The sequence below is a fragment of the Bubalus bubalis genome, chromosome 3 (genome assembly GCF_019923935.1).
Source record: "Bubalus bubalis isolate 160015118507 breed Murrah chromosome 3, NDDB_SH_1, whole genome shotgun sequence".
Taxonomy (NCBI): domain Eukaryota; kingdom Metazoa; phylum Chordata; class Mammalia; order Artiodactyla; family Bovidae; genus Bubalus; species Bubalus bubalis.
This window is the reverse complement of record NC_059159.1, coordinates 56,510,951-56,523,029: the sequence shown is the minus strand read 5'-3', so window position 1 is coordinate 56,523,029 and position 12,079 is coordinate 56,510,951. Positions and strand designations below refer to the sequence as shown.

At 44.0% G+C, this 12,079-nt stretch overlaps 1 pseudogene; it reads left to right on the top strand.

Annotated features, from left to right (window-relative positions):
* Positions 1-11,870, top strand: part of LOC102413817 — a 101,342-nt pseudogene extending 89,472 nt beyond the window's left edge.
* Positions 11,871-12,079: the final 209 nt, after the last annotated feature.

Here is a 12,079-nt window from a genome sequence, read left to right as displayed (position 1 = left end):
AATATTCATTGGAAGGACGATGCTGAAGCTGAAATTCCAATACTTTGGCCACCTGATGCAAAGACCTGACTCATTGGAAAAGACCGTGATGCTTGGAAAGATTGAAGATGGGAGAAGGGGACGGCAGAGGATAAGATGGTTGGATGGCATCACTGACTCAATAGACATGAGTCTGAGCAGGCCCCAGTAGTTGGTGATGGACAAGGAAGCCTGGCATGCTGCAGTCCATGGAGTCACAAAGAGTCAGACATGACTGAGCGACTGAACTGATTTTGTATGTATGTATCAATCCTAGTCCAGCTAGATTAGAGACCCCATAAGGGACTATTTCTGGCACAATTTGCACAGATTGCTAATTAGTTTGTATATAGGTGGTTGGTAATTCAAGAAATCATCATTACTTAATCTCTTAGATTTTATGTGGCTTTCTGTCATCCTGCCAACACCTGTGCAGGATAGGAGCCATCATCCCCATCAGACAGGGAAGGAATCTGAGGCAGAGGGATGTTCAGAACTCTGCTCAGGTTCTCGTCAGGGTCTCACTGCTAGTTGGTGGCAGAGGCAGTTGTGGATCCAGGTACATCTGTGTCCAGAGAAGGTGATCTGGACCAGAGCAAACCCACCTCTCTGACCTCACAGGAACACTGCAGTGGGGGTGTTCTCAGGAGTGGACACTTGGGACTCCTTGAAGGTTTGTTCCATTGGCTTCCCAATGCCACACAATCCCATAATGAGTTTCTCAGTCTTTGTATATACGTATAGGTCACACACATATACACAATGGACTATCTGCAGAGTGTCTAGGGGAGGAGAAGACCAGTGTGTGTGCTGTAGAGATTTGAGCTAGCCCTGGCTGTGGTTTTGGCTGTTGCAATGTAATTGTGTTACACTTAAAGTGAAGTTTTTGGATTATTTTAGGCATTGATTCTTTCTCCTATGAAACCTAAAATTCTGTAGTGAGACAGTCTAATGAACACATTAAAGAGCTGAGCACTCTACAGCTATGAAAGGAAGTCTCACCAGATTGTGGAGCCTCATCTGGTTCAGATTCACGTTCCGTCACTTCAGCTGGGCAGTGGAATCTTCTGCAACTTTGTTTACTTTTCTGAGCCTCAGTTTTGTCATCTATAAAATGAGAATACTTATGGCAAATTCACAGGGAAAGTTTCAGCATCAAATTTGATGCTGCATGATATGTGTACATAGTAAGGGCTCAGTAAGATGTGATTCCTGCTGTTTCTTAAAGTCAAATTGTCTTCTCAATATTAGTACCATAGACATAGTTGTCCTGTGAGTGTTTATGGAGATGAACGTGAAAGTGTTAGTTACTCACTCATGTCCAACTCTTTGCAACCCCATGGACTGTAGCCTGCCAGGCTCCTTTGTCCAGGAAATTCTCCAGGCAAGCATACTAGAGTGTGTGGCCATTTCCTTCTCCAGGGATCTTCCTGGCCAGGGATTGAACCTGGGTCTTCTGCATTGCATGCAGATTCTGTGCCGTCGGAGCCGCCAGTGGAGACCTTATGAGATGAAATGGCTTTATTATTCTTGGTGAATCAGAACCAGTGAAGATATCAGTCCACTAAATATTTGGGTATTCGTGCATCTTCCTATGACCACCAGGTGTAAGCAACCATGTCTGACCATCCTCTGTGCATAGATGTCAGTGATTTGGGGGACAACAGAGAGAGATGGCCTCATTTTTATTGAGTGTGATTCTGCTCCAGTCTCTCTCCAGAGCCTCCACCAAATTGGTTAACTTACCCAGGATCACACAACTAATAAGTGAACAATCCTCTGAGACCTCATTGCCTTCTTGGAGAAAGGAGTAGTTTTCCTACATAATTAGGTCAACAAGGAACCATTTACAGGTGGGTAATGCATGTTCTCAAATGAGAACACCAGGTGGGAGGAGCCATGGTTTTGCAGGGCAGGTAGGTAGACAGGGTACGAAATGAAGTAACAATTTAAGGGAACAAATACCAAGTGGAGGAACAGAATCATATCCCTTTGCTTCTGGCTTGTGGGCTTTCCTTCTGCTCATCTGACATGCTGGCCTTGATATTGTGCTTTGACTGGTGGTGTAATGTGTCTATGTGCGGCAGCAGTGATAGCTGGACATTGAAGGGCAGAAAATCCATGTGTTCCTGGCCCAGAGTACCTCTGAGCCACAGTTTCCAGAGAAGTCAGGTGTGATCCGGCCGAGGCAGTTCTAGCAGAGGCTGGAGATCCAGAGCAATGGCAAGAAGGGGAGCAAAGGTAAAAAGAGGGCACATGTTGGGGTGCCTGCCAAGGCCACCTGTGTGAAGGCCACATTGACTGCTGGCATGTAGAGTGCAAGACACTTATTTCCTGAGGTCAGAGACTGGACATGGTGTAAAGAAACAAGGGAGACTCAATTTATCCCCAGAAACTTGGGTAAAATGTAAGTGGATGTTTAAACCTGATCAGTTCATTCTTTACCCTTGCATTGTCCAGGTGAAATCAAAACATCCAAGTGAATCAGAAGGCTTAGAAACTCACTTCAGGCTCATCTTATACTGCACACACCAGCCTCCTGCACATGGGCAGGAGAGCTAGTGGGACCATCTCTGAGGAGACACCTCTTCTCAGCAAAAACTCAGGGACTGAAGACCTGCTTTCCTTGAGTTCTAGCCCTGGAAGAGAGTCTGAGAGGGGTCCATGTGGCCACTTGCTGGACTGAATGGATGTGGCTATGGGGCTACAGCAAAATCTGAACAGTAGTTCTGACGTGTAAATCTGCCAGCTTGGACATGTCGCCTCACTCTTCTGAATCTCCAACTTATCGTATATCAACTGGGGTCTATTTTATCAACTTCTTAGAACTGAGATAATTAATGAGCTGCTACTGCTGCTGCTAAGTCGCTTCAGTCGTGTCCGACTCTGTGCGACCCCATAGACGTCAGACCACCAGGCTCCCCGGTCCCTGGAATTCTCCGGGCAAGAACACTGGAGTGGGTTTCCATTTCCTTCTCCAATGCATGAAAGTGAAAAGTGAAAGTGAAGTCATTCAGTTGTGTCTGACTCTTTGTGACCCCATGGACTGCAGCCCACCAGGCTCCTCTGTCCATGGGATTTTCCAGGCAAGAGTACTGGAGTGAGGTGCTATTGCCTTCTCCATAATTAATGAGAGAAATAATTAAATGAGTGATATATCTAAGTGTCCAGTACTTGCCAGTCAGTCAGTTCAGTCGCTCAGTCATGTCCAACTTTTTGCGACCGCATGGACTGAAGCATGCCAGGCCTCCCTGTCCATCACCAACTCCCAGAGTTTACTCAAACTCATGCCCTTTGAGTCAGTGATGCCATACAACCATTTCATCCACTGTCGTCCCCTTCTCCCCCTGCCTTCAATCTTTCCCATCATCAGGGTCTTTACAAATGAGTCAGCTCTTTGCATGAGGTGGCCAAAGTACTGGAGTTCAGCTTCAACATCAGTACTTCCAATGAATATTCAGGACTGATTTCCCTTAGAATTGACTGTTTGGATCTCCTTGCAGTCTAAGAGACTCTCAAGAGTCTTCTCCAACATCACAGTTCAAAAGCATCAATTCTTCTGCGCTCAGCTTTCTTTATAGTCCAACTCTCACATCCATACATGACCACTGGAAAATCCATAGCCTTGACTAGAAAGACCTTTGTTGGCAAAGTAATGTCTCTGCGTTTGAATATGCTGTCTAGGTTGGTCATAACTTTCCTTCCAAGGAGTAAGCGTCTTTTAATTTCATGGCTGCAGTCACCATCTGCAGTGATTTTGGAGCCCAGAAAAAAAAAAGGCAGCCACTGTTTCCACTGTTTCCCCATCTACTTGCCATGAAGTGAGGGGTAAATAGAACATTTGCAGGAAGTCTTGAACACTAAGTAAAGGGTGACATATCCTGCCTTTTGGTCCTGATTCTTGCCATTTTCTAACTCGGTAAAGCAAGTTCTTTCTTTCATTTCTTTGGAAGCATCCCTTAGTCCAAGCCAATCTCATTGCATGCTTTCATTTTCCTTTTAAAAAATGTCTTAGAAATACATGTTTCAATATAGCTTAGCATTTTATTAGCCAAATCTAAAATATACAGCAAGATTTTACAACAGTGGTGCCTGCCTTACCTGTGCCCTGCGTCTTGCCTCTTGTCATCATCTGTAGCAACACCCTGTAGAAATCTGCTCATGCACCATATTGTCATATATATTTCTCCAGCCATCTTCCTTCACCTTCACCACATCCTGAGAATCAGGAGCAATTGGTATATGGATATAGAAGTGACAGTCTCTTTTCATTTGCAGAATGAAATTCCCACCTACTTGAAAAATGTGGTGAATGCCTGTCTAAAGCACTGGAGGAGGATCTAAGAGTGAGATTGGCAAGCCTTGTGTCCATGGACTAATGCCCTCAGAAGTGCCACAAGCACTGATGCTCAGCCTTCCTTTCTCTTTCCCATCCTCAGAGGCCTGCACACTCTCCAGCACCTTGTCCTTGAGTGTGTTTGCCTGACTCTGGGCTTCCTTTCCCCCTCTTCCCACCCAGGACCCACTGCCTTCCTCCACTGTTGAATGTGGGTCAGATTATGGAAACCTTCTCCTGTTATTTCTAAAAAGGGGAGTCCTCAATCATTCCATTGAGACACTCTAGGGTGGTCATGAGTGGAGGACTGACAACACCACCTAAGAGAAGTTGATCTCAGCTAGCAAGCACCTTCCCAAATGTGAGTCATTGCAACACAGGAGGGTGATCCTGCTGAAGTTACATTGCCTTCATAGCTGACTCAGTGCACCAGGACTAGAAGACTCATGTCCATTTGCCTTATGCCTTGCTGACTTGATTTACCTAATTTGAGATGACAATCCACTAAGTCTCTCCCCATTCATGCTTGGGGAGGATCATTAACTGTTTTGATTTCAAACTATTTTGCAAAACAGTACAGGCTTGACAAAGCACATAGTTTTCTTATCATTAATGTCTAGGTTTTTCTCTTTCCCATATGCCCCTGGAGAAGTCTGTCCACACCTCACTCAGTTCAGTTCAGTCGCTCAGTTGTTTCTGACTCTTTGTGACTCTTTGTGAGTCAGTTGTAACTGACTCTTTGCAGCATACCAGGCCTCTCTGTCCACCACCAACTCCAGGAGTTTACTCAAACTCACATCCATTGGGTCGGTGATGCCATCCAACTATCTCATCCTCTGTTGTCCCCTTCTCCTCCTGCCTTCAATCTTTCCCAGCATTTTTGGGTATTTTCCAATGAGTCAGTTCTTCACATCAGGTGACCAAAGTATTGGAGTATCGGTTTCAGCATCAATCCTTCCAATGAATATTCAGGACTGATTTCCTTTAGGATGGACTGGTTGGATCTCCTTGAAGTCCAAGGGACTCTCAAGAGTCTTCTCTAACACCACAGTTCAAAAGCATCAGTTCTTCAGCACTCTAGCTCTGCATTTTAACAGAAACTGAGGTGTTATGATAATGCTGGCGGTTAGCAGGAGCCAACCTGCTTTGTACACAGCATTGAGATAAATTTTCTTTTAGGCAGGAAATGAATTTCCCTGCTAGAATGTTTGGAGATGTTGAAAGGACAAAGTTCATGGTCAGGGAAATATGAATTAGTGTTGTGGTTGACTCTATAACTTTTTCTCAGTAATTCTGTCTGTTATCTGCCTTTCTCACCACCAGAATACTTCCCTTTTTATACATTTCTCTTGAACTTCAGAAGGGAACCTATTCTGTGGCAAAATGCACAGCCTTAAAATAATCTCAGGGAAAACTTTTAAATACTGTATGTGACAGTACAAACCTCGACTAATGGGCATAAAAATTCAGGAAAAGGCAGAAACAGGGGGTTCATTAATGGTATATCTCAGACCATGTGTTTTCTCTCAGGAAAGGGAAGTGTACTGAATACCAAATAAATACAGAGTGACTTGTACTTGTCCTGTCTACACTCTCCTCCCTACCTTGATCCTTCTTTGAGAATGAATCAAGTTAAGTCTCTTTGGTTTGCAAGTCCAAATGTGATCCAAGCACATTTTTAAAAATATAGCAGATAAAATGCTATTTTATATTTAAAAGATCATAACAGTTTTACTTCAGTAATAAGCATACATTTTTATTTTTGTTTGTTTCTCTCCTTTTAGAATCTTTGTCCAAATGAGTTCTGGCAGTCAATATGGGCTTGTTCTAAGAACTCCACATTCAAATTATTGCTCATCATTCCTGACTGCTCTTCTTCTAAACCAAGTGATTCCAGGAGGAAGACTGTCCGCCTGCAGTCCCTTCAGTGGCCACATTGATGTCTGTGTCCCCGTGGCTGCTTTGCCCCTAGCAGCACCTGAGGGGCCACGTTTGGTGACCGGCAGAGCTGGGGTGCCGCCTCACACAGAAGAATCCTGAGGTCTTGTCATGGACTGGAACATGAGATGGAATTTCAGGCTCACTTACATGCAAGGCCAGGGGTACAGTGGTCCCAGGTAGGGATTTGGTACAGGGGCTCAAACCTGACATTAGGAATGAGCTCTGTTCTCTAAGGTTTCTTTGATGTTGGGCCATCTTTGGTGGCAGGATGGCTTCTAAGAACCAAAGGCAGGCCTACATCTTCCCGGGTTCATGCCGAGTCAAAAAAAGACAGCTTTTCTTTCCAGTTGATCCCAAACTATCCCATGATTCCCTCTAAACCATGTATCAATCCCTGCCAGTCACTGTGGTCATATGGATAGAATTATGCAAAAAGGTAAATACTTCATAGATATATAATTAAAATATCACCCTTTGTAATATAGCTAGAATTTTAGGTGAATTGAATCTAAATGTCTCATATAATATAGGTCAAGTTGACATTTTATGTATAGAGTCATTCAAATCCAAGCACTAAGACTATAGTCTTTGAGCAGAGAATCAATATGAAATGCTGTCATAGAAACTATATCTTTAAACAGTGTTTGATGGTCTGTAAGAACTCTGAGAATACTGAGAATGATGAGCTTTTAGATAAAGAAGTTGAAAAAAGTCACTAAGCCTGCTATAATTAGCAGAGCGAAGACCCATTCACATTCGTGCTTGCTAATACGAGGAAGACAGAACCATACAGCATTGATATATGAGATTACGTGGGAAACTGAGAACCTGTGAACCAAGAGTAAAGCTGGCATTAGGCACTCAAATGGTACTTAATGAGTGACTTTAATGATCTGGAGAAGACTGACCACACAACACACACCCCTCTGGGTGTTTTGCCTCTGCAAAACCTACCTAGACAGAGAGGTTTGATTTGATTATGTTAAATACTACTTTGAAGTTTAATAAGGCAGGAGGAGAAGGGGACGACAGAGGATGAGGTGGTTGGATGGCATCATCGATTCAATGGACATGAGTTTCAGCACCCTCCAGGAGGTGGTGAAGGACAGGGAAGCCTGACGTGCTGCATTCCATGGCGTCGAAAAGAGTCAGACATGACTGAGCAACTGAACTGAACTGAATTTAATTCAAGCCAAAATTTTCCCCCAAGCTATCACTTTAGGGGTTACAGATTCCTCAGTTTCTGATTGGTCTTTTCTTGAGACCACCAGATCCTTTATTTGTGAAGGGGTGGCTTTGCTGGTGTGGTTACTGGTTATACTTTAATATTAAGGAAATGGCTCAGTCTGGACTGAATTCAGCTGAGATTAGTCAGGATTTCAGAATTTTGATGACGAAAGTAGCACTTCGGTCAGTGCTAATTTCTTTTCCCACAGGAGAATTATTCATACTGTGTAACAGTTTAAAATTAATGAACACCTTGGAAATGAGAAATTCCAGCAGAGAGTCACTTCCTGAAGATGTTCGTATTTCACAGTGGGAGTCTTGACCTGGCTCTCTGGCTGAGATTTCTCACCCAGAATCTTCATATTTAGGGCCTGCCCTTCAAAACCCCTGCTTCCCTACTGGGCTGAAAGAGACAAAGCAGGAAGAGCCCATTCAATTCTCATGTTTCTGGAAGCACCACCCAGCCAGCTCAGGGAATTGTCTTTAGATGCTTTGAGATGTGTGTTCACTTCACAGATATTTCTCAATGGTCTGGCATCCATATGGCCAGGGGACAGCATGGTAGCTCCTGGGATGAGGGAGACACGTGGGGTGCACCTTCAAGGAGCTATGATCCAGTGAAGACACAGCAGGCAAGCTGTTAAAAGGTGATGAGTTGTGAGAGGGGGCAAGTAAGGGGGGGCTAACCAAGTTTGGGGGGTTGGGCAGAACATGTTGGAGTTGGCTGGATGAGGGTTGAAGAAGAAAGCTATTCCACATGGAAGGAATCATTTCCATAAAATCCCTCAAGCAGGACAGCCAGTCATGTTGCAGGAACAACTGGAGGCCCATAGGTCTGAGCAATGAGAGTGGAGGAAGACATCTCACATGTGGCTGAAGAAGGAGGCGGTGAGGCTGTGGGAGATCCTCAGAGACATGGCAAGGACTTTTACTTTATACCCAGAATGCCAGTAAGTTTTGAAAGATTTTGGGCTGAGTAGTGACCTGATGAGACATACTCAATCTTAACAGCCGCTCATTCCCCCACAGTTCACCATCTCCAGCATTCCTAGCATGGTGTGGGGGTGCTTGCCAAGACGCTCTAAGCCAGTTCTATGAATCCTTCCTTCCCACTGTGAGGCAGCATGCTGAGAAGTCCCCACTCAAATCTAGTTTCCAAAGCAGAGCATCAGACTCAGAAGTTTAACCAGAGAAAAGAGATCAGAGAATCTCCATGTGCATGACCCCTGATGCTACTGGCCCATGCTGTTCTCAGTACACCTTCCAGTGTGACTATATCATGCATACAGTAAGAGCAGAGCCACTGCCAGAACCAGAAGTGGTAGAGAAAAAGGAAAGTCATATAAAATGTAAGCAGGTCTGCGTTTCCCTAAGTTTAATTTTCTAAGCTCCTCCCCAACTACAAGGAAGAAATGTGTGTGTGTGTGTGTGTGCACACACACACACACTCAGTCATGTCTGACTCTTTTCAACCTCATGGACTGTAGCCCACCAGGCTTCTCTGCCCATTAAATTTTCCAGGCAAGAATACTGGAGTGGGTTGCCATTTCCTATTCCACAGGATCTTCCCTATGCAGGGATCAAACCCATGTCTCTTGCATCTCCCACATTGGCAGGTGGATTCTTTACCACTAGCACAACCTGGGAAGCCTATAAATATATATATGCTTAAGAACACAAAAGCTCAACATTCAGAAAACGAAGATCATGGCATCTGGTCCCATCACTTCATGGGAAATAGATGGGGAAACAGTGGAAAGTGTCAGACTTTATTTTTTGGGGCTCCCAAATCACTGCAGATGGTGATTGCAGCCATGAAATTAAAAGACGCTTACTCCTTGGAAGGAAAGTTATGACCAACCTAGATAGCATATTCAAAAGCAGAGACATAACTTTGCCAACAAAAGTCCGTCTACTCAAGGCTATGGTTTTTCTTGTGGTCACGTATGGATGTGAGAGTTGGACTGTGAAGAAAGCTGAGTGCCAAAGAATTGATGCTTTTGAACTGTGGTGTTGGAGAAGACTCTTGAGAGTCCCTTGGATTGCAAGGAGATCCAACCAGTCCATTCTAAAGGAGATCAGCCCTCGGTGTTCTATGGAAGGAATGAGGCTAAAGCTGAAACTCCAATACTTTGGCCACCTCATGTGAAGAGTTGACTCATTGGAAAAGACTCTGATGCTGGGAGGAATTGAGGGCAGGAGGAGAAGGGGATGACAGAGGATGAGATGCTGGATGGCATCACTGACTTGATGGACGTGAGTTTGAGTGAACTCTGGGAGTTGGTGATGGACAGGGAGGCCTTGCGTGTTGCAATTCATAGGGTCGCAAAGAGTCGGACACGACTGAGTGACTGAACTGTACTGAACTGAGGAACACAAAAGCACATTATTTACTGAGATCCTCAGAGCTTAGAACCAACAAAATAGAAGGTCTTCAGAAAAATTATTTGTATTGCTAATGTATTTATATGTGTTTTTATGTATGTCTGCTTGGATACATATGATATGTGCTCCATTTCATCAGATATAATAATGGAACAACAATGAGGCAGCAAGTTATGTGAGTGAGTTTGCAAGTTCTCTACTTGATGTGCCAGGTTCAGTGCTAGGCAGTGGAATTCACAAAGGTGAAAAAATTCTGCCTGCTAAGTCACTTCAGTTGTGTCTGACTCTTTGCAACCCTATGGACTGTAGCCTACCAGGCTTCTCTGTCCATGGGATTCTCCAGGCAAGGATACTGGAGGGATTGCCAATGTCTCCTGCATTGGCAGATGTATTCTTTATCACTAACGCCACCTGGGAATTACAGAGGACATGGAATCTGTACACAGTTTATGATAATGAGAGACTATCAATTATGTAAGGGAAATATGTAATATTTTAAGAGTCTATGGCTAACCACTCTTAAAAACAAGACAACAAGCCCCAAAAGTCACTTATGCTAAACTCCACTTACCAAACCAAGACTTCCATAGAGGTTTGGCTCTCCCAGAAATGTAACCTCAAACTACTCAATCAGGAATTGCCTTAATCTTCCTAAAAATTAAAGAAAAGAAAACTTACGATAACCAACATGGGTCTTCCCAGGTGGCGCTAGTGATAAAGAACCTGCATACCAATGCAGGAAATATAAGAGATGCAGGTTTGACCCCCTGGGTAGGGAAGATCCCCTGGGGGAGGGTGTGGCAACCCACTCCAGTATTCATGCCTGGAGAATCCCATGGACAGAGGAGCCTGGCTGGCTATGATCCATAAGGTCCCAAAGAGTTGGCCACAACTGTAGAAATTTAACACACACATAATAACCAACTTGCTTTCTTCTTAATGTAACTTCCTATTCTTGCTCCCTAAGAAAGTCTCTCATTTTGTACACCCCTGAAGTTCCTTTCTGTCTGGTTGATTGTATGCTGATTCAAGTTTATTTTTAATATGTCTTAGTTTATGTTTTAACCGTTTTAGTGTCAGAAGAGGAAACCAAAGGAGGCCCTCAAAAACCACCCTAGGAGCAAAAGCAACCATACTTGGGAACCTGCTGAGCCCTTGAGCTTGCTGCTTTCTTCTTCCCTCTGGAGGTGGTAAGCAATGTATATTCCTTGAAGAAGAACTAGGACCCTGCCCTACTGTTACACTATAGTTTCTTGACTGCTCCTTTGTTTCTGCATTCCCTTCCTTCTCTTTTTAACAACAGATTGAATCTACCCTTTGGAACTCAGAGACGGTCAACTAATTACTATGTAATCAATCAAGAAACTTGACTAAGAGAGCAAGCCAGAGAGCAGCGAGCGGGGACCCACCCGGCTGAGCCAGCCGAGCAGCCAGCATCCGAGCACCCCCCTCCCCCCTCCCCCCTCCCCCGCGCTCTTGAGCCCCGCAGCCGTCCCCGCAGGCCCACCGCCCTCCCTGACCCATGGCTGAAGCGGATTCAGAAAGAGTTAAGTGATCTACAGCGCAACCCACCGGCTCACTGTTCGGCTGAACCTGTGCGAGACGACTTGTTCCACCAACAGTCAACTATTATGGGGCCTCCTGGTAGCGCATATCAAGGTGGAGTCTTCTTTCTCACTGTACATTTTACGACTGATTATCCTTTTAAACCACCAAAGGCTGCTTTCACAACAAACACTTACCATCCAAACATAAACAGTAATGGAAGTATTTGTCTTGATATCCTGAGGTCACAGCGGTCACCAGCTCTGACTGTATCAAAAGTTTTATTGTCCATACATTCTCTGTTTGTGACCCTAATCCAGATGACCCCTTAGTACCAGATATCGCACAAATCTATAAATCAGACAAAGAAAAATACAACAGACATGCAAGAGAATGAACTCAGAAATATGCAATGTAAAGTCAAAAAAATTTTCATATATACCAGAGTACTGTAAAATCTAGGTTTTTTCATCATTAGCAGGAAATTGAGCACTGTTTACTGCTTCATTGTACCATGAAATCTTTTGATTTTTACCATTTTAAATGTATTTCTGAAGCAAGAGAAAACAAACTTCCAAAAATATTCTTAAGACTGTGATGAGAGCATTTATCATTTTGTATGCATTG